The sequence below is a fragment of the Felis catus genome, chromosome A1, assembly GCF_018350175.1.
Source record: "Felis catus isolate Fca126 chromosome A1, F.catus_Fca126_mat1.0, whole genome shotgun sequence".
Lineage (NCBI taxonomy): Eukaryota > Metazoa > Chordata > Mammalia > Carnivora > Felidae > Felis > Felis catus.
The window spans coordinates 191,197,878-191,221,576 of NC_058368.1; the positions used below are offsets into that span (position 1 = coordinate 191,197,878).

At 40.0% G+C, this 23,699-nt stretch overlaps 1 protein-coding gene across 4 annotated transcripts in view; it reads right to left on the bottom strand.

Annotated features, from left to right (window-relative positions):
* SGCD (sarcoglycan delta) overlaps window positions 1–23,699 on the bottom strand; it is a 946,774-nt gene that overhangs the window by 549,113 nt on the left and 373,962 nt on the right. For 3 of the 4 annotated variants that reach the window (XM_019839908.3, XM_045036411.1, XM_045036400.1), the window contains exon 2: window positions 16,454–16,607. The gene's annotated coding sequence lies outside the window, so the exon portion shown is untranslated. Of the gene's footprint in view, window positions 1–16,453; window positions 16,608–23,019; window positions 23,091–23,699 lie in introns of those variants that run through there. The other variant, XM_045036405.1, reaches the window with a different exon arrangement.

Sequence of the window (23,699 nt, forward strand, 5' to 3'; positions counted from 1 at the left end):
TTGATTCACCGGCAAAACTCTCTTCATAGTAACCTGCTCCAACTTTCTTCTTGAAGATATCCTTCTTAGAGTTCCTGATTTCCCCAATTTTGACCAAATACTTTCCATACCTGCTGTACTGCCTTATCTTCCACTTTTTGAAGGGTTTTTGGCTTCAGTTTCACCATTTCTTGGTATCTTCAGAAATATTAAATTTCCATGGTAAATTCACATAAATATATCCAGAAAGGGTAAATGAGAGGTCTATATACCTTGATGTTTTTAATTTTTTTTTAATTCCTTGACATTGTTCTCACTTATAATTTGGTTTAGAACTGAATTATAGATTCAAAAGAGTTTTTTCTCAGAAATATAAGAAACTATCCAATGTCTTCCTGACTCTAGTGTTGTTGATGAGAAGTTTGATAGCATTTTAAAAATAGTACCTTTTGTATAAGTTTTTTCCCCCAACCAGAAGCTTTTAAGATTCTTTTATTCTTAGAATTTTGAAAATTGAATCTGATGCACATCAGGACCTTGTGTTTAATTCCCATTTAGGTCACTGGTTTATGATGTGTAAATTCAACCTATTGCCTCACTTGAGTAATATTTAAAAATTTTGATAATCAAATAGCCCCACCTCCAAAATTTATCTGGTGTCTTTGGTGATTCTTCAATGGGATTTATCTACAATATTTGACTCTTGATTTCCACTAAATATTCTCTTTTCTAGGTCTTAGATCTATACTTTATTTCACAACCCTTTAACTTAATTTACAAGAGATAGTTCTTACTCTCAGTGTTTTTTAATACTGTTCTGTACTTATTTTATGAACAGATTTTTTTTTTACTATTTTTAAGGATAAAGATTAGAAGGTTTTAAATACACTCTTTTGTCCCTCACATTATCTATTTTTGCAATGGTTACACATTTCAGTAGTAACCTTTGTTAACTTTTGTCCTTCTTTCATGATTTCTCCTTTACAAGTGGTTTTCTTCATTAGTGTGATTGTCAGTTTTTGGTTTGAAAATACAAAAATGAAGTTTCACTTACAGTTACGATATCAAAAAGCATAATTCAATGTCACCCCTGCTACAACTACATGAACTAGCCAGATAAACCTTTCTTTAAAGATCTTCACTGAAGAGCTATGGATTCAAAGAGCTCTAAAAGAATCAAACCCCAGAGAATGATTTCATAATTGAGAGGTTGGAGGAAGGGGAATCAGAGCAACAAGTCTCCTAGAGAAGTATAGCCTTTGTTTGACCGGAGAAACTAGCCAAATGTTGATGAACCTGTAAGCTACTGTGTTGGATTTGAAACTAGAAATACCCAAAATGCACAAATTCATTCCACGGCCCTAAACGTAAAAGCTAGAGCCATAAAACTTCTGGAAGAAAACTTAGAAGAATATCTTAGTGTTTTTAAGTCAGGCCAAGATTTCATAGGTAGGACATAAGAAGCAGAGACCATAAAATGAAAATGTGAATAAACGGACACTTCATCCAAATGAAAAACTCCTGCCCTTCAGAAGACACCACAAAGAAAATGAAAAGTAACAAACTGAAAGACAACTGATCTGCAGAATATAAAAGACACAGAATTTATATCCAGACCATTTGAAAAATTCCTACAACTATGAGCACCTGAGTGGCTCAGTCAGTTGAGCTCCCAACTTTTGATTTCAGCTCAGGTCATGGTCCCAGGGTCCTGGGATGGAGCCCCACATTTGCCTCTGAGCTGAGCATGAAGCCTGCTTGAGATATATTCATTCTCTCTCTCTCTTTCTCTCTCTCTCTCTCTCTCTTTCTCTCAGTCACTCCCTCTTCCCTGTCCCTCCCCCACTCACACAGTCACTCTCTCTAAAAAATAAAATGTAAAAAAGTAAAGAATTCTTATAATAATTAAAAAAGACAATGCAATTAAAAATTGGACGAAAGACTTCGACAGACCCTTTACAAAAGAGATACAAATGACCAAGAAGCAGAAGCTTAAGTGCTTAACATTATTAGTCAACACAGAAATGCAAGTTAAAAGGAGGTATCATTTCACGTTAACTAGAACAGTTAAAATTAACAAGGCTAAGAATACAATTGTTAGCCGACAGAACAACTGGATCTCACGCATCTCTTGTGAGAATAAAAAGTGGGAGTGAAGTACATTGAAGAACAATTTGGTGGTTCCTTATAAAAGTAAATATACACATATCCCATGACTTAGCAATTCATTCCTTTATATTTACCCTACGAAATTAAGATTTATCTCCCAAGATTGGTTCACAAATGTTCATAAGAACCTGATTCCTAATATTTCCAAAGTGATATCAGCCCAGACATCTACCAAAGAAAGAACAAGATAGGATATATTCATACAATGATACTGATGAGAAATAACAGTGAACAATCTACTAATACACCTAAAAACATGAGTATTTCCCCAAATCATCACACTGAATGAAAGAAGCAAGAGACAAGAGAATATTGCATAAATGGCCATTTTTAAGAAATACTGAAGGTGGAGATTACTGTTGCCTCAGAAACATGAGGAGGGAAACATCAGGACTGATGAAACTTTCTAGTGATACAAATGTTTCAACATCTTGATTGTGGCTGTGGTTATAGGAATGTGTATGTTCAAAATCCAAACTATTCACTTACAATATGTTATCTCAGGAAAACGGATTTTAAAAAAGGAATGGGGAGAGTGAGTTAACTATTTTATTATAGATAAACTTTCCTCTGTTTTACAGTGTAGTTATCTTACATAAGGGTTAGAATACAGAACCCGTATTTGAGGCGAAATTCATTTACAGTGAAAATAACCCTTGGAATGCCAGTAGAAAAGTGTCCAATATTTCACAATAAATATATCACAAAGGTCTTCCTCTAGGGAAGAAATCAAATTGAACACAATATGAAATAATTACCTAATGTATTTTTAGAAGTCGAGTTATATTCAATACAAGGAGATGGCCACCCTCTGAAAACCATGAAGGGCACCTGGGTGGCTTAGTTGGTTAAGCATCTGACTCTTGATTTGGCTCAGGTCATGATCTTGTGGTATGTGAGATGGAGCTCCGCTTAGGCTCTGAGATGACAGGAGGGAACCTGCTTGGGATTCTCTCTCTCTGTCTCTCACTATCTCCCTGACCCTCCCCTGTACATGCTCTCTCCCTCTCTCAAAATAAATAAACAAACATTAAAAAATAAATAAAATCATGAAAGAAGTGAGATTTAATAAATTAGCAAATATGTGCCCCATCTCACGGTCAGCCTAGAACATGCTCTCATTGAGAAGAATGGTTAAATTATTTTTCTCAATATTCTGACCACACATAATTGAATTGAGGTAAGTATAATGTACATACTCTATAGCACTCTTTTATGTTCAAGTCTTACTACTAGATTCTACCCATGAATAAGATGGCTACCTGGCTGGCCATTCTATGGGTATGACAGAGCCACAGCACTGCCTGGGTTTCCTCAAAGCTGGACAAGCAGGAAATTCATCTCAGGCTTAGGATGCCCTTGAAAGGTTTAAGGCCTAGGATGCCTTCCTAGGACCTTAAAGGTTCCTTCCTAGGACACCCATCCAATTGAAGAGCTCTACATAGGAAGCTCACTCAGTGTCTTCAGAAAGGATCCTTTCCAGTTTGTTTTGCTTAAGGTTAAAATGATTTTATCAGCTCTGTTAATGAGAAGCAATAGAGAAGAGACAAACCAGAATTCACACCACAGGCAGATTTTTAATTATGCCCTTCTTTTCCCTTCTTTCCTCCTTTATGCCCGTACTTTGGCGTATTTCCCATTTTTAGAGCTCTACTGAGCGTTTTCTTCTGATATCTTTACTGAGCTATGTTTTATATATCAAAACACTGCATTTCCTTTATAAATCTTCCAAAGATATTTTGAAGTTTTATATACTGTTTGTCCCTTCTCCCATCCTTTTTCCCAATTGGGGTTTAACTATATAGAGGGAAGCAGACACATTTGCTTGAGTTCAATCCTACAGCTTCCAGTAAAACCCTAGATATCAATGTTGTGAATATCATTAAATGCCAAAGATTACTTCTGGTGGCTTTCTATGTTTATTATCCCTCATATAGGTCACATACTTGCTTTTATGGGAACTTGGCCTCTCTTTCTATTTTATGTGTGTATTTTCACTCCTAAAGGAGGAGGAGATTAAAGCCACAAACTAATTACCTAGGGTGAGAACACTTTCTACATAAATATAGGTTGAGTTCTGAACTTTTAATCCATTGATGGGGTTAAGTGGATACAAACACATTCTGAAATTACATAAGCACCATCTATATTTACATGTGGTCATTGTTTGGGGGATGAAATTTTGTGGCTTAATCATAGTCATGGATAGAAGGTAATGTGATTGAAGAAAGATGTCAGAAAATTAGTGACTACAATGAATGGATTATATTTCTGTTTCTGGGGGAGGGAGCTTTTATCAGCTTTATTATAGTTATAAATCAATTTTTCATCAGACTTTCCTATATTCTTTGTTAGACCCACAATAATGACATCAAAACGTTATTTGCAGATGAGACCATCACCTGTCAGAAAACACAATCAAGAGGTCTCTACCACTAAATCTAGCCTCATGAGTCTAAAATATTTTGAAAACCCTCTGTTAAAAGAGTAATTTTTCTTCAAAAACCTGAATAATCTCCAGGGACATTAACATTGATTTCTATCAAATTCAAACTACAGAAACAGCTCTTCAGATATTCCAAATGTTGCACAAGTGCTTCTTGGCTTCTCAAGTCCAATGGAGCAAATTGACAGCTTGTTAAACTTTTCCCAAATCCTAAAACCTATAATCTCTCAAGGAAGAAGCTATGGTTTAGATACATGGAAGGCAAGGAGTAATTAAATGCATTCGGTCTTTAAGCAACTAGGTCCCAACCTTGCAAAGAGTAAATGGAAGCTCTGGAAAGGAAATCTCCCAGTCCAGAACTGGCAAATAGGTTTTTGTTTTTCCATGCTACGATCAGTTGTTTTCTGGAGTAATGTAGGATTCTAGGGCTCTGAGCTGGGATTGGTGAGTGATGTTTGCACAGGGCACAGGAAAGGACAGTTGGAGCACATGCAACATGGGCACCAATCCTGTAGTCAGAGTGAAGACTTGAGAAAGGCTGCCATGCATAGTGCTGTGTAAGAGAGACAAATAATCAGAGTCAGTAGTGTAGCTAGAAAGAAAATAATAGGAGACCTCCAAAAAAGATTATATGGATGGAAAAATCAGAAGTAGATAGAAACCAACAACAAAAATAGAAAACAACCAAAAAGAAAATTTAGCAATCCAAAAGTAACCAATCATCCAGGAGAAACTGACCTATGTTTAAACTGAATCCATTCCATGATATACTTAAGCACCCTCTATCCATTCCCATGCCTGTTAAGTACTCACCATTTTATGGGAAGAGTTGGGAAGCCACAGATACATTCAGAAAAGCAAGGATGTATTCCACTGAAGGAGACTGATTTCCAAACACAAGCACAGTGACCTCTTTCATCCTAACAGTGATAATGAAGGCTTGAAATAAAGTGCCAAGAAGTCAGAGAAGAACTAACACATGGCTCAGGGGAGTCCCAGAAGGCTTCCAGTGAATTGGATCTTAAAAAATGAGTAACATTTCAGATTTTTTTTTGGTGGGGGAGTAGGGATGGCCACTATGGGCAAAAGGATCAGTAGGTACAAAGAAGTGGTGGTTTAAAAAGACAGAGCACATTTCTAGAAAAATGGAGAAGGTCACTGCAGCAGGTACAAAGGCTGGGGGTACAGAGAGGGTGAGCGAACAGCAGAAAGAGCTGCTGCACAGACAGAATCGAGCAGGAAGATTGTGTATTGTACATCAAGGTCTTTGGACAGTTCTTCAGGGGGGATTTTCAAAGTATTTTCACAATTATTCCCATCTGATCCTCACAACAAACATGGGATAGGCACAGATCGCCTTTGCAACTCAAGCTCAAGATCAAGAAAATGCTGGTGTGAACATTTGAAAAACTGTCATGAAAAAGAAATGGCAAAGTGGGGGGGTAGTTTTAGCAGCAAAGGGGAAGAAGAAGCAAGTGGAAGAGAAAGTCTTTCTGAGAAGAAAGATCATCAGTAGTTGCGAATTTGCAGTTCGTAGATTCCTAACCTAGGTTATATTTGCATAGTTATAAAAACACTGTGCCCAGTTGCAAGAAAAGTTAAAAGGGCCATTTTGTCATTGTCATTGTTGGTGAGAATGGTGGGCTTGTGTAGGTGTTTTAACCTGGCAAAGGAGACCTCAATCTGTACAAGATTCTGAACACGGCAACCACTCAGATTTTGTTAGTTTCAAAGGCCTTGGGTAAAATTCAGCTCAAGTAAACAGACAGACTGCAAAACATCATGCTCAAGGGGAGAAACACACATCTTTTCCTCAGCAACTGTCAAAAGGAGACTATTCCTAAAACAGTAGCTCTTTGAATTAGAAACAAAACATACAGGCAAAAAGGTGCTACCACATTGGGAAGCAGAATCAAAGAGCAGTGAAGCAGGTTTCTTGTAATGGGTAAGCTTCAGGGCAGGATGAAACATTCTGTGAATGGAGTTGGGCCCATTGAACATTTTAAGGGCCTAACCCAAAGATCAGAGAGTTTCTTATTCTACCAGGATGGTTTCCAGAAAGTTACTTAATATCTTGGTTCCTCAATTTCCCCCTCTGTAAAATATCCCAAAGAAGACTTTCTGAATGGTATTCTAACATCTCAGGGTATACAGTGAGAACAAAAATTCAACAAGTAGGTTCCCATTCAAGATGGTGACACAGGAAGATTCTGAACGTCCTGCCATGAACACACGGAGTCTACAGCTACATACGAAACAATTTCCTCTTAAAATACCTACAGCCTGGCTGAGTAATGACTGTACATCAGGAAAATGAGAAGAAAACTAAGTGAAAGCCGGTCAGAGATGCTGAGACACTATCTCACCATCAACGCCATCCCTGGCACTGGAAGCTAACCCAAAACCCAAAGCTTCTCCCTGAGGAGCAAAGGATTCAAACTCTCCATCATGCACATCAACTTTCAAGACATGCACTCAAGAGTCAAGCCAAAAACATGTTGTTTTGAAATCCAACACGACTCATATCTAGAGACTCTCAAGAGAGTAGCATCTGAGAAACATCTCTTAAAGGGCCACAAAGTGGGCTCTGACTCACTTTCCCCAGGGCCCAACTCGGAGGCAGCTGATGGCACCTGGACTTCAAGTGAAGGAGGCTTACCTGCTTATACTAAAACCTTGAACTGGAGGGCAGACATCTAGTTTAACACACATGTCTGAGACGTGCTGGAAAACGCTCTGTGGATTGAGACTGGAAGGTTCCCATCTTTATGCTCTCCCTTTGCTGTGCTAGAGCACCCAGAAGGGAGCATTTTTCATGCAGCTGGTGCCCTGATTTTGGCAGCTGCTGCTCAGGGGACAGATTGTCTAGCACTGGATGCCATGGGGAGCTTGTATTCCTGGTCACATAAGAATATAATTTGCATCACCCAGAAAGGAGCTCATAACCCCTTCCGGCACCCTAATTTGTGTGACTGCTGCCAGGGGGCCCCTCTACATTGCCTACCTTGTGGCTAGTAGGGCTTATGCTTAGAGGTCCCCAAGGACTGTAACCAACAGAGAAAGAGCTCTTAAACAGCTGCCACCCCCAGGGCACACCAAGAGGCACCAGACCCATCAACCTGGTCTTTTCTGTGGAGGTCTACTGCTAATCATCATGACTGTGGTCTGAGGAACAGGCTTCTAATTAAACTCGCATCAAGGCCTTCCACAGACCTTGAAGGGTGGGCACAATCTTCACGCTCACCTTGTTGTGTTCCAGAACACATCTATGGAAGGGGAGAGATCTGTCCGCATGTAGTGCCGGTTTTTTTCAGCTAACACCCAGGAGACTCCTCTTGATCACTGGTCCTAGCGGTCAGAGGGGCTTGGATCCCTAAGTCCCACAAGACTATAGTAATCGGCAAGACGGTTCTTGGTAGGCTACTGCTCCCAGGGCAGTGCAGAGTGGACTGAGGCATAGCCACTAGTCTTGTTGTGAAGGAGGCTGTTTTCCTTGTGATGGAGCTTCAGATGCAGAGGCAGACTTCAGGTTTGGCACAACTGAGTGGCCTAGGGAGTTCCTCTCAAACAACCTAAGCTGTGGACACTGTCTTGGTAGCCCCTTGCTCGCTCCAGCTTGCCAGTATCTCCCGGGAAGGAGCTTAGGTACTAGTCTGGAGCCCCAATTCTTTGACTGCCACCCAACAGACACCTTGACATAGAGCTCGGTGATGATGTTTTCAAAACTAACGCCAAGAACAAGTGCAGCAAAAGCAAAAACAAACAAGTACGATGACATCAAATTAACAATCTCCTACATAGCAAAGAAACCATCAACAAAATAAAAAGGCAACAGGCTGAATGGGAGAAAATCATTACAAATCATGTGACTGACATGGGACTGATATTCAAAAGAGATTTAAAAAAAAAAAACGTCTACAAATCAACAGCAAACACACAAAAAATCTCATTTAAAAAATGGGCTGATCTGAATAAACATTCTTCCAAAGACCTAGATGCCCAACGGGGGCATAAAACCATCCTCAAGGTCACTAATCATCAGGGAAATACAAATCAAAACCACAACAACATGACACCACCTCCCATCTGTTGGAATGCTTATTACCAGAAAGACAAGATACATCAAGCATTGGTGAGGATATAGAAAAAAGATAACCTTTGTGCACTATTGATGGAAATGCAAACTGGTGCAAACTATATGGAAAACAGTATGAAAATTGCTCAATTAAAAATAGAAATACCAGGGCACCTGAGTGGCTCAGTCAGTTAAACATCCGACTCTTGGTTTCAGCTCAGGTCATGATCTCACAGATCATGGGATCGAGGCGCCGCATTGGGCTCTGGGCTGATAGCATGGAGCCTGCTTCAGATGCTGTGTCTCCCTCTCTCTCTGCCCCTTGCATGCTCCCTCACTCTCTCAAAAATAAATAAGCATTAAAAAAGTAAATAAAAAAAAGAAATACCCTATGATCCAACAATTCTACTTCTGAGTCTATCTGAAGAAAACCAGATAATTGGAAAAGACATGTGCACCCCCCATGTTCACTGCAGCATTATTTCCAATGGTCAAGATAAGGAAACAACCCAAGTGTCAGTGGATACACAGATGAAGAAGCTATGGTAGCAATACATAATGGAACATCACTCAGCCATATAAAAGAATGACATCTTGTCATTTGCAACAACGTGAATAGAGACTGAGGGCATTATACCAAATGAAAATGAGTGAGGCAGAGAAAGACAAATGCTGCATAATCTCACTTAAAAAATAACAACCACCACCACCACCACCACCCAAGCTCATGGAGAACAGATTGGCGATTGTAAGAGGCAGGGAGTGAGAGGTGGGAGAACGGTTGAACCGTTTTGTTTAGTTTAAATGAACCCAGTAAAAATGTGTAACAATTTACACAAAAACAAAATTCAGCAAGAAGTTTGGTGAAGAAGTTTTAAATTTCTTCGTCTCCAGCTGTTTGGACCTTCATATTCCATGTTTGAATTGAGCCTTACAGACAGGTGTCAAACATGTCCAGAGTATGTAGCTGTAATACCATTAATTACTCATTTATTTGAAGTGAAACTGGACTACTTACTGAAATTGAGAATATCTTTAGGCTTATGTGATCTGAACCCCCATTTTCCATTTGAGGAAACTGAGAACCAATGGCAAAAGTGGGTAGGTGTCCTACAGATACCAAGTAGCAAACTCGGCAGGACGCCTCTGCTCAAGAATGTGGTTGGCATAAATTGCTTAAAGAAATAAAGCCAGCTTCAGAAAGCAACACTGTGGGCTCTCCAGCAAGATTCTCTTTCTTTCACAAGGAAGTATCTCTGTGAATGCTTTCATTTCTGACAGCAAGATGTTTATTACCAGAGATGAAATGTTGATGCGTGATGAATGTTAAGGGCAATCCAATGAGAGCTGAAGCAAACCATGAGAAGGACCGTCAGAAGACTTGATAAGTTAGCCACCTTTCTGCTAATGTGCTGGGAGGCACACAAAATACAGAAACCACCATTTCCACTTCTGAAGGAAACAGGTAAGTGCCCAAGTGATCCACATCAATACTCACACTTGTACAAAAACCGGCATAAGAATTTATTGGGGAAAAATATTCCAAAAGGGAAATGCATGTTTGTACACACACAGACACAAACACACACACATCACACACACCCTGACAATTTCTGAAGAGTTTTCCTAAGCCACCCACCTTCCCACACTTAGTGGTGACAATCAGAAACAATGACAAGAAACTATCCTCAAAAGCAGTTTTAAATTTCCCTTTCATAACGTCTTTCAGAAGTGTGTAGAGATTTTCTACTGACAGAGGCAGGTGGTAATAAACTAATTTGTATTTTGTAGGAAAAGCACTGTTAGCTTGCACCTATTTGTAGTATGTCTGGATTTGAAATTTGACCATGGAAATTGAGACCTTCAAGAGCACAGCTAAAATACAGACTGATGTCCAAGTGTCACACACACAAAAAATAATAATATGACAGTACCACAAAGCAGAGACGTACACAGAGAAATTCAGCTCTTCAGTGTTCCCAAGATAATTAACCTTGCCGATATCCACTAGCCATGTTAAGCTTCAGATTCCCTTTCCATCACTCTGGACAGACAAACTGTAACATGCACATGTAATGACAGCTCTCCCTCAATACAATTTCCTACATACTATTTAAACTTTTTTTTTTTTTGACAACAGGATCAACTTTTTCCAGAGTTTCTCAATTTTTATAATTCAAATGATCCAGTTGTTAGAAAACGACAGTAGTTTGCTTTCAGCTTTAGTTAAGTAGACACAGGAATACACACATTGACTCAGAGAGGCCACAGTAAACGGAAGGTAATGCTAATTCTCTTACTCAGGAGGATCATGGCTCATGCGATCTTTAAACCAAAAACAGCAGCTTCATATTCATATAGATTAAAAGAAACCAACACATACTAGCACTTTACAAGCATGATTTCACTTAATCGTCGCTGCAACTCTACCAAAAATACATGAGAATCGTCCCCATCCCACAAATGAAGAAACTGAGGCTGAGAGCTAAGGGACTCACCACTGGTCCTTTGCTCAGAAAGAGGAGGAGCCCACACTTGACCCCAGGCAGGCTCACTCTAGGGCTCTTGATTAAATGACAGTGCTTCTACCTGTCGTTACATAGTGTTTTCTAAACCACATATTTTACACTTTGTGGTACTGCTTTACATTATGTTCCATAATCAAGAAGGATCACGCTGACAAAACAGGCCTTTTTTAGAATACTCTAAAGCAAGGACCCTTGAGGGTGCTAATACTATTTTCTATTCACTTTGTATACCCTCTCCCACAAAGTTATCAAGAAAATGACAAATTCATGTATTTAATAACTAGTGTCCTTCATTGGGCATTCTGGAAGCTTCTTCCAGGGGAAGACTGCCTTCACAGTGGATCTAGAATTAAAATGGAGCCAGAGACACTTATGCTGAAGGCATAACATGATGGCTAAGATGAGTTTTGGAGACAACAGGACCTACCCTTGAATTCAGCTTCTGCAACCAAGCAGTAGGTCTTGGAGTTAATTATCATTTCTTAGGATGCACTTCCCCATCTGTCAATTAGGAAAAGTCACACCAAGCCTAGAATTGTTTCAAGGATTAAATGAGTCCACATACTAAAAATAGCACTTCTGACTAAGCGCTTAATAAATGGGAGTTTAGGGGCACCTGGGTGACTTGGTCGGTTAAGTGTCCGACTTCGGCTCAGGTCATGATCTCACGGTCCGTGAGTTCGAGCCCCGCGTTGGGCTCTGTGCTGACGGCTCAGAGCCTGGAGCCTGTTTCAGATTCTGTGTCTCCCTCTCTCTCTGCCCCTCCCCTGTTCATGCTCTGTCTCTCTCTGTCTCAAAAATAAATAAACGTTAAAACAAATTAAAAAAAAATAAATGGGAGTTTAAAAACAATATTTTATGCATTTTTATGTACGTGATTTACCTATAATGAAATGCTTAGTGAATGTGCCATTTAATCAGTTTTGATAAATGTTTGTCAAGACACAGAACCTTTCTGTCATTCCAGAAATTTCCCTCATGTACCATTCTAAATTAGGTAGGTAATCATATCACACCAGAACTGAGCACTGAACAATTTCTATCATTGGTGAGTTCTGATCATTCTACAACTTCACATAAATCCTAAAATAAGTATTTTTTGTTATTTAACTAATTTTAATCATGCTATTTTTGAGATCCATTCATGTTATTATGTTTATCTGTAGAATGTTCCTTTTTATCGCTAAATAGCATTTCATTTTCCAAATATACCAGAGCTGATCCATTTTCCTGTTGGTGGACATCTGAGTCACTTTCAGCATGAAATTATTATTTAAAAACGCTGCTATTAACAGGTGTCAACAAAGGTGTTCAAGCCTTTTGAATAAATATCTAGGACTAGAATATCTGGCCCTCCGGGAAGAGAGTTGTGTAACTTTCTAAGAAACTGCCAGATAATTCTTCCAAGTGGTTGGAACATTTTACATATGAGAGCTCCAGTGGCTCATACATGAGGGAAATTTCTGCAGTGACAGAAGGTTCTGTGTCTTGAAAAACATTTGTCAAGACTGATTAAGTTTTGGTGTTGGCACGCCTTGAATCTTAGCCATTCTGACAGGTATGTAGTGGGATCTTACATTTTTAATTTGCATCAACCTGATGACACGTTATGTCAGATGCCATCGCTTCTGTTCATTGGCCATTCTATATCTTTTCTGTATGCTTTTTATGTACATGTTAGATATATGTGTTACAAATACGCTCTCCCAGTCTTGTGGGGCATCTCTTTATTTTCTTAGTTTTTTTCAGTGAATAGATGTTTTTAGTTTTCATGAAGTTCAGTGTATTTTTTCCTTCTTATGGCTGTGCTTTTGTGTCCTCTAAAAAAGAAAACCTGTCTTCTGAAGTTAGAAAGGTATTTTCATTTTTCTTCTACTATCTTTGTTGTTTTAGCTTTCATTGTTCAGTGTGCAATTTGACTCAAGTTGCTTTCTATGTACAGGACTAGGTGGGGGTTTAGATTCTTTATTTTTTCAAGTAAATATCCAGGTATTCCAGCACTATTTCTTAAAGCAGTTTTCTTATCCCCCTGAACTCATGTGGCGCTCTTGTTGAAGGCCAGCTGATTGCACATGTGTGGGTCTAATGTAGAATTCTGGTCCACTGATCCATTTATTTACAAGCAGCCAATCTAACATTACTTTTTATTATTATCTATTTTTTAACTTTTCCTTATGTCAGATGCAATAATTAAAGCCCAGTACACTTTGCTTTTGGCATTTGAGAAAGGTTTTAGTCTCTCTTTCAATGACATATGGATGTATTTATAAATACATGTGTGTGAGTGTTTACATACACATATACACATACACTTAGGTGTACCAATTTTCTGAGAGTGTCCCAGTTTTTAGACCCAAGATTTTCTAAACTCTTTTTTTCAGAGCTCAAGGAACAGGGTTAGCAGTGGTTTTCAAATTTTAGCAAGACATATGAATTATCTTGAAGACTTGTTTAAACATAGATTCCTGGACCTCACTTTAAGATGTTCTGATTTAGTAAGTCTAGGGAAAGGCCTGAGAATTTGCACGGCTCACAAGCTTAGGTGACGCGGATGCTGCTGGTGTCTGGGCTGCACTTTGAACAGCACTGGTTTCAAAAAAAAATTAAATGGCTTTCCTAATGTTCATACAGAAGCTTGATTTGCCTTTTCTAAAGTGTGTGACCACAGCCACTAATTTATACTGTCTTCACTTGAAAAGACATCTGAAAAATCTGCCGAACGCACTGGAGCATGGGAGCCAGGAAACATTATGGTAGATTGATGTACCAACACTGCCTCATTTCCTCCTTCCTTCCTGGAAATTCAATTTTGGTCTGTGAGCAGGGGCACGCACATACCTGCGCACGCTACAGCTGAATCTAGCCCCGTCACATCCCCGCACCGCAAAGCACATTCTTCTCCCTGTGGCCTCCGCCAACAATCAGAGAAAGTTTTATTTTCCCCTGAAGAGTTGATTGGTCTCTAAACCAGGAACATCTTTATGGCCAAGTCCTTTAAAACTTTCTCTGAATTTATGTTTTAAGTGGTTAGCGTCTAGGTGAATATTCCTGACAGAACAGAGGCAGGTTCTGAATTAAAGATCAACACACTCAAAGAACTCAGTCATCAAAATCCCAACCCAAACCCCCACGCTTCTCTAGATTTTTATGACTAGCATAGAACAGCTTTTTGAGCTTTTCTTTCCAACAGATAAAGCACATGCGAGCAGAGGGCCATACCACAATGATGCATCTCTTAGGCAGAATGTTGGGATTTGTGCAAGAACCCAAAGAAGGGATGCTACTTCTTTTTCTGATTGTTCAATTACCTAGTTAGCCTTTGGAACCATGTTAATGGGAAATTAATTCATAAATAATATTTAGATGTGAACTGCTTTGAAGGTGCCCTTTGTGAAGGAGATAAATTATTTTTCCTTCTTCGAAAAAAATAACAAATCCCCCGAATAAAGGGAAGAGAGGAGTTTCAAATGCCACCCTCCCACTGTCACCAGCCCCTCAGCACTCTTTTCAGAGGTGCTGTGAGCAGCGTGAGCATCAGAGCTTAATCATTTCTGCACGGGCCTTGGAGGATTTTATGAAAACTGGAGAGAAAGTAAATGTACTTCCTCCTTAAAAGAAGGTCTTTTCAGAATCAACGCAAAGTATCTACCACATTTCTTTCAGCAGTGAGAAAGTCGAAGATACAATGAAAGCAGGCCTAAGGCTGGAACGTGTTCGATTTTCATCAGCTCTAGAACTCTACCTTGCCCAGCTGTTGACCTATGGGAGTCTTCTGTGCCAGAGAAGGGAACCAACCAACACCTTAGCTACAACTGTTCTCCCCATTTCCAAAGCCTTTGGGGTATGAGGGTTTTGTCTTTGAAGGCAATTAAAATGACAGCAATGAGTTATCAATGGAATTGTCGGAGATGTTCTCCAGTTTCTCTTAGACATGTCATGTGGCCCCAGGCTGTTAAACCACATTTCCACAGGGCTTACCCAGCTGTGTGTGCTGTACTACTATTCTCTACAGTAGTAAGCATAGAGATGTAAACTCCAATATGTCTGAGAGTGTCTGCCCATTGGCCCTTCCATGGTACAGAGTCTCAGAAAACCTTTTTACTTATAGTTCTTTTGTTTTCCCAGAACATAAATCCCTATTCCAGATGGCTGTTATCACTTATACTTGTGATTTTCCCCCCGAGCTTACAGAACAATGCCTAACACAGTAAACGCGCCATTAATGGTAGTTTCTGTAGGTTTCTCTCTCTCCTCCCTCCATCTGTTCCTCTCTCACAACCCAGGGAGAGAGAGAATGAGAGAGAGAGAGAGAGAGAGAGACAGTTTACACACCACTCCACAAATTATATATATATATGTATTATATATATATATATATGTATGTATATATATACATATGTATTATAGTATATATGTGTTATAATATATAATATATATACATATGTATTATATTAGAATATATGTATATAATACATATGTATATATAATACATATAATACATATGTATTACACATATGCCTGTATATGTACACAGTGATTATCACTGCAACCAGAAAAAAAAATGGAATCTCCTTATTCAAACTTGCCTCAACATTGGTATGTATCCAAAATAAATATTAAGGCAGGTCCTCCCAAAGATCTTAAGAAATAATACAAAGCTTTGCCAAAAGTGTCCTGTGGACACTGAAAGTAGGAATTACCAGTGTATTCCACAGCACGCCTTCTTCATTCATCTCTGTACCTGAAGTCCTATCACATAGGCGCCTGGATCCATTTCACTTTTCTTTCTATCACAGACACCTGCACACACCTCTCCCCATGCCTGGTCTCACTCCCCTCTGGTCACTTCATTATTATGGAGACCACGTGGACTTTGGCTTCTCTCACTGTACCTTTATTCATCCCACCACATCCCAAAAGTTAGTAGCAAGAGAGAAGATCATTGCTCGAAAAGAGGAAAGGAGAAAGGAAAGAGAAATGGGGTATGAGGAGGAGAAAAGAATGAAAATGATTAAGTATCTTTAATTTTTTTGCCTTAAATATATATTTATATATTTTGCCATAAATATATGTGTACGTGTGTATATATATATATGTATGTATATATATATGTATATATATATATATATATATTCACGCACACACATATATACACATATATAAATCTATATACGTGTATGGGTGTGTGTGTGTGTGTGTGTATCCTTAAATGTATGTGTATATATACATATAGATCTCAAGATCAAAGGTCCATACCTTAGCAGTCCTAATCTTCTTGAATCTTGAACACAAATTTCAGGGCAACATTGGGGTTGAGATAGTCTCCTCAGGCCACCACCAACGGGATAGTGTTCTTAACCTCCACACGGGTTCCAGTACTGCCTTCTGAAGATGGAGGTTTCTTCCACGGCTACAAAAACAACAACAGCAAAAGAAAAAAAACAAACACAAAACATCATAAGAGAAAGAAGATATTCATAAATGAAACCTAAACCGGACCTTCAACAAGGATATTAAATTCTAAACCATTTGACTTGAATAGACTAAACAGAAGACACATTAAATTCTGATTGGCATAAATACAAATAATACCTGAATGGATTCAGTCTTGATTAGACTTGAGTAATCATACAAAAGCAGAAAAGGTCACACTGCATCAAGGCTGGCAGATTTTTTAGGACACAAATAACCAAATTTGCTCATTTCACTTCATAGGGAAACTAAAAAAGAGATTTTTTTCCCCAAGATAATTCATTACTGGTGGCATATTTGCACCAGTGAATCAAGCAAATCTTGAATAAAAACAAGCAAATGTGCTTCACACTGTGGTCTATGTTAAAATGAGACAAGGGGCGCCTGGGTGGCTCAGTCAGTTAAGCGTCCAACTTCAGCTCAGGTCATGATCTCACGGTCCGTGAGTTCGAGTCCCGCATCGGGCTCTGGGCTGATGGCTCAGAGCCTGGAGCCTACTTCCGATTCTGTGTCTCCCTCTCTCTCTGCCCCTTCCCCGTTCATGCTCTGTCTCTCTCTGTCTCAAAAATAAATAAACGTTAAAAAAAATTAAAAAAAATAAAATAAAACTAAAATAAAATGAGACAAAGGGGACAATGCATCCCTTCTTCACTTTGAGACAGTTCCCTCCCCTGGCTTTTAAGATACCAAACTTGCCTGTCATCACTGGCCGCTCCATCATGGCTACCTCTGTGAGTCCCCTCTCTTACAATGTTCAAGATAAGAGCATCTTGGAACTCAGTCCTGAAACTATCTTCTCTGTGAACTCACTCAGCAGGGGCATCCCCGAGCTCCAAGGCTCAGGAAACTATTTATACCCTGACAACTCTGAGATCATCTCCTGACCCAGGTACTTCGCTGAACTCCAGACTCTCAGATCGACGGACTATCCAACAACTCTGCTTGGAATTCTGACAGACATGTCAGGACATGCCCAAAGTGAAGTCCTGATTCTATTACCCACACAACACCCTCTGAATAAAAAAAAGTGAGGATCACACTCTTCCTAATTTATTCCTTCTCAAAGGCAATTTTATTCACCCTGCTGGTCAGGTGCAAACCCTGCCAGTCAACCTTGAGTCCTCTCTCTCATACATACCCCATGTTCTCTTCAAAATTCAGTGGTTTTATCATCAGGATAAATCCAAAAGCTGACCACTTTACCCTCTCCTTCGCTCACACTCTGGTTCCTGGCATCATTATAGATCTATAAGTTTGCACAGCAGGTATGCTCAAGCCATGGCTGTCACTCTCAACTAGACCCCTGAGTAAGACCATGACACTCCCCTGCTCAAAACCTTCCACCTCACTCAGAACCAAAGTCAAAGTCATTATACCGGCCGAAAAGGCTCCACATGACACAGCTCTGTTACCACCGTCCTTATCTCCTACCCTCACCCTCACTGACTCCTCTCCAGCCATCTTGGCCTCCCAACTATTCCTCTAGCTGTACTGCAGACTTGGGCACTTTTCCTTTACCTGGAAGGCTCTTTCTCCCCTCATTACTTTATATCTTCCTTCCAGTGTGACCTTTTCACAATTGCTGGTAATAGTAAACCCTGACAACATCTCCTCATCCCCCCTTCACTGTTTACAAATTGGTAAAGACCTGCTCATATACTACATGGTTTACTCAATTATCTACCTTTTCCCAGTAACACACAAGTTCCATGCAGACAAGACATTTTATCCCTGGTATCCTGCTGGATCTCCAGCACTTCACGTACAGCCTAGCACCAACATGGAGCTCAACATCTATTTTTGAATGAATGAATGAATGAATGAACGAATGAATGAACGAACAAACAGGAAGGTTACATAAACCTTCTCAAGGCCACTCAGATGATAAATGGATGAGCCAGGTTTAAACCAAAAGCATCTGTCTCCAGTATTCCTGATACTATGTAATCACAGCACATGAGGACCGATTAGTGTTGGCATTAGGAATAGGTTCAGTACAGCCCGGCAGGTGACACAGAAGATGTATTTTATATTTGAAGAGCCCAAAGGTTTTCTAGAAACTCAAGAGAATATATTTCACATAGTGGGATGGCTCTGCTTACACCCTTATGTAGCATTCTCACTATTAACCTTCACCTCATCTTTCTCAGTTTCCACTGCCTTTCCTCTACACTTATTTTTTGTCCCTCCCTCAAATTTCAGTCCCTGCCTTTCTTGAGTGAATATGAGGAAACCGGATCCAAGATTAGATAAAGGCAAGAGGAGAAATAGGTTTAGGGAAAAGGTGTGGGGCAGGGATCAAAGAACTATGGATCTGAGGCTAGTTGGGCCACCAACGCACCAAATGCCTTCAGTGGGATCCTTTCCCCTTCCTGAGATCCTGATGCTCGCTGAGCTAAAATACATGCCCTTCAAAGAGGTCCTCACTCCCCCAAAATTGATTGCTTTCCTTTGTAATTAGTAAAAGGCTTCGTCATTCTGAGTAGTCGAAGACTGGTTACGAAGCAGGGTGCAATATTTAAGAACTAGGGTTCAGGACAGTGCTAGCATTCACATCCTGTTTCCACCACTGTGGAACTCTGAACCAAGACACTCCACCTGTCTAAATATCATTTTTCTGTCAAAGCGAGTGGATAGAAATAGCTGTCTATACGGGGTTTATGGAAATCAAACAAGGTAACATAGGTGAATCACCTGTTACTGTGCAGGGCCTAAGGACTCAATATTTGTTGCTCTTAATTTTTATTTTGCATGATTGCAGGCCACCATCCTGCATGAAATTTCAAGTTTTTCTCTACCTGCCTGCAGAGTCTTAATCTTCTCCATCTTTCGTCACACGCAACTGCTTTTGCGGCCCCTGATGACTTTCTCTGGAAAGGCTTTACCCCAACTGCCCCTATTTTCTAAGGGCAGATGGCAGAAATCTGCGACATGAGACACTCAAGTTCTCTGGTTCTTTTCTTATCCTCTTGCTGATGACCAGCAATCTAAGGATGATCTTGTCCCTAGAATTCTTTTAGGCTGATAATCATAAAGCCACAGTCTACAATTATTCCTGCATTCCAAAGCCAAGAAACCCAATTTGGAAGGCACACAATGCTATCATTTGGCACAATGATACATGGAGTTATGAAGAAAATTGTGCTGACTGCTTCGAGAATTTGAGTCTCTATCTGGATTCATCTTTCTTCCTTTTTTTTTCCTAACTGATATTAGGAAACTATGCGCAGGTAGTAACAACATAAAAATGTCACTTACTTTTCAGGTTTAACTACACTACAACCCAATAATAAGTTAGGATGCTTCAGGGACAAGTTACGTATACTCCATACTGAGTCACTGAAGGACTTGCCCAGAAATGCATTTACGAACACGTTTTTTGAACACACAATATTGACCATGCACTTTGTTAAGGGCAGGGAAGATTAACGATTTCATTCCTATCCTCATGAAGCTTTTACTCCAGCAGTTTTTTGTTGTCTTTTCCCATTTCTTAACTTCTGCCCAGATATGGGAAGATTGGACAAACTCCTCCAAAGCTGTGGATTGTCTCAAGTAGTGACAGAGAGTGCCCCGCTATACAGAGCCTAATTTCTGCTGATTTTATAGAGAACTCTCTAATTCTTGGTTTTCTCAAGAATTGAGCTCATTTCCTTAGTTTGCTGCCCAGCCCCCATCCAACACACACACCTCTTCTCAGTTGATCCTGGTTTATTTCCCTCCTGCAGCAAAGAAACAAAAAAGTAGCCACCAAATCCGCAAGTATATATTCCATTCATTAACAAAATGCTACATGGATGGTATGGTTAGAAGGTACCGGGCTCAGAGGACACAGCTGCAGAAATCAGCGTTTTTTGAAATCTTCAGGAATGTGATGGGATTAATGCTGTTATATGGCAAAATAAACTGAGAAAGGATATGCTAGGAATATTGCCAAAGGGAATAATGTCAACAAAGAACAACATGTGTCTTCAATCACCAACGTCTGCATGGTTAGAGTGCTAATCACAGAGGTGGGTGTAATCTCTGCCTGTTGGGCAGCCTTGAATGTTTCAGGGAATATGTCATTTTTCAAGAGGCATCAATTAGTGGCTGTTCTGATGGCAGAGTGTGAACCACACCTCTCTAATGATTGGACTGAGTTAATAATGATTCCTGTGAGTGTACAACACAACACAAATGCACCCAGACACACTCGCCAGAGAGGGCAGGACGAGGCAGAATAGGAGAGGGACATAAAGATACTAGGAACTATGTATCTCGAATAAGATTTCTGAGTGGAAGCGGGCCAGGGGGAAGGGATGAACCGTGAATTTAAATCCAATGAACTAGGCTGGGTTTTACCAGGAACTGGAGAAGCACTGCCCTAGAGGACTTCCCTTTCAAGGAGAAGCACTGTGATTATACACAAACCATGTATGTGTCCAAGGCTGCACCTCACAGACATACACGTGGCATTTGTGTTTGCCAGCAATGCGTTACATGTTCATTACCTCCATCTGCATACGAAGACCTCATTAAAGTAATGTGCGTGGGATCCCGCAACTAGAAAGTGACAGGATTTAACTCAGAACCAACCCTGGAGCTTCGCGGTGTTCTCCAAATACACTGAAAATCACAAAGGATTCTTTCCTAGATTTTAGATCTGGTCCAGGGGAGTTTTGATGCTCAGAAATGCCACAGTCTTATCTTCAAGGAAAGAATTCAGTCAGTCTCCTAAGCACCTAAGTGGGAAGACTGGCCGGGCTTGGTTTCTGCCAGATAGAGTGAAAGCACCCAGATACAGGAGAGGGCAGGTTTCTTCCAAAGCCATAGAGGAGGTCACACCCCATGTTGGGACAGTTGCCTCCTGAACAGCAGATGCCCTGCACCCAATCACCACTGGTAGTGGACTCAGTTTCTAAAATATTAATTACACTTCCTACCAGCTAACTTTATTGAAACAGCTTTGGGTCGGTAAAACATAAAATATTTTGGAGATCTGGGTGCTCATCTGTAACTGCAATCACTACCTTTGGGCTAAATCTGGAAGTCTTCTATTTATTCCTAATCTGGACACCAAACCATCAAATTACTAGGGAATAAATGAAGAATAGTTGTGTCACTGGATTTTAAGGATAATAGGATATATCTAGTGACTTTCAGATACCTGATCTCTTGCCAACTCATTAACACCTCATTTTCTTACCTGGTGAGCCTTTTGCATTGAATGGTGAGGAGAGCCTGGGCGGCTCAATCGGTTGAGCGTCCAGCTCTTGATTTCGGCTCAGGTCATGATCTCACGGTTAGTGAGATTGTGCCCCAGTTGTCAGGCTCTGTGCTGGCAGCATGGAGCCTGCTTGGGATTCTCTGTCTCTGCCCCTGCTTACGTGCATGCTATGCTCACTCGCTCTCTCAAAATAAACATTTAAAAAAATTGAATAGTGAAATCAAAGGGACGCTAGAAGAAATGTCACTGAACATTATAATGAAACTTGAAAGAATTTGCTAGCTTTTGGGCTCATTGTTCATCTGCATTTTTCTTTGGCTAGTTAACAAATGATTTATCTCCAACTTCATCAAGAGGGTCAGACACTGACAGTCTGTAGGCAGAAACAGCGGTGGCCCACAAGATGTGCTTTTAAAATTTAACATTCATCGAAGGATAGATGCCCACCCTCACCCCTTTCCATATGCACCTATCCACTATTTCTCCCAGTCTGACATTTGCTATTTTCGCTATCTACAAATACAGGTTCACCTTTGCTTTAGGAAATGTATCACTGTCACCAGAGAAGCCGTCTTTGTTCCCAGCCTAATAGCAAGTATATATACGATTCCTTAAATACACCTGCTCTTTGCATGACTCATGTATTCAAACTCTCCATCAACTTCCACACATCTATGGACCATTCGACCTTGTAGATCCCAACAAAATTCACAGTGGCAGCACAGTACCTCACATGGCCTCAAATCCAGACAGTAGGCTTCCTAAGCCACCTCAAACCCAGCCAGTGGTGAGTTTATCACACCCCTCTTATATGTTAGCATGGAGACACAGCTTGAGTACATGCCTCAGCGAACCAGTAGTTAAGTTACCAGGGGCCATTTTAAGTGGCAGCTTTCCATCTACCTCTAGATACTAACACAGTAAAGAAAATATAAGAAAGCATCACCTCATCCCTGGAACCCCAGTCTCTGATCTCCTGCTCTTGGTGACATATAGAAGTTAGATCCACAAGATTATGACACCATGAACACTCAAGGGTGCTCAGCAAAAACATGTCATTCTAAGAGGCTGTAAACATGGACACTGTCTTGCCTTGTTACCATAAACTGCAAAGGTCATACTGGCTGAAAGTATCAGATACCTGCATGGGTTTGATTCCTGGCTCAGCTGCCCACTATCTGTATCTTTGGACATGCTTTTTACGTCTCAGTGCTTCATCTGCAAGACAGAAGTCACAATACATATCTCAAAGCGTTCTTTTTGAGGAATAACTTTAATACAATGATGGTACGTTTGAATTAATATAATGTGCTTATGTTATAATTCATAGTGGTATGAATTTTCTTATTAAAAGGGCATAACAACACCTCAACTAGCTCTGACAAGGATTTTAGGAGGTGAAAAATATTACGTGCAACATTACGTTAGAACGTACTAGAACAAGACATTGAGAACATCAAACCTATCTGCGTCATGTTTCTTTCTTTGAGGAACAGAGTAAGAATGTAACATGGAGACATTGCATAGGCATTATATCTGTATGTGGACATATATTAACCATTATGTCTGATCTCCTTCACTGATTGATCTCCAAAGCAAGTTATACCTTTTCCTTGCTAATTCTGTGGTGGCAAAGAGGGAAGGCCAGTCTAGGGAATGACTGAGGCATTGGATAAACCCAAATCACCTGAGAATGAGAGGGGCAGAATTATTGTCCAACCCCCAAGATGTTAATAAAAGCATAACACATTATCATTGGTTTTGTTAAGTAATCAAAGTCTCAGAAATGATTAGCTATTGAGCTCATTTGTACCAGCACTG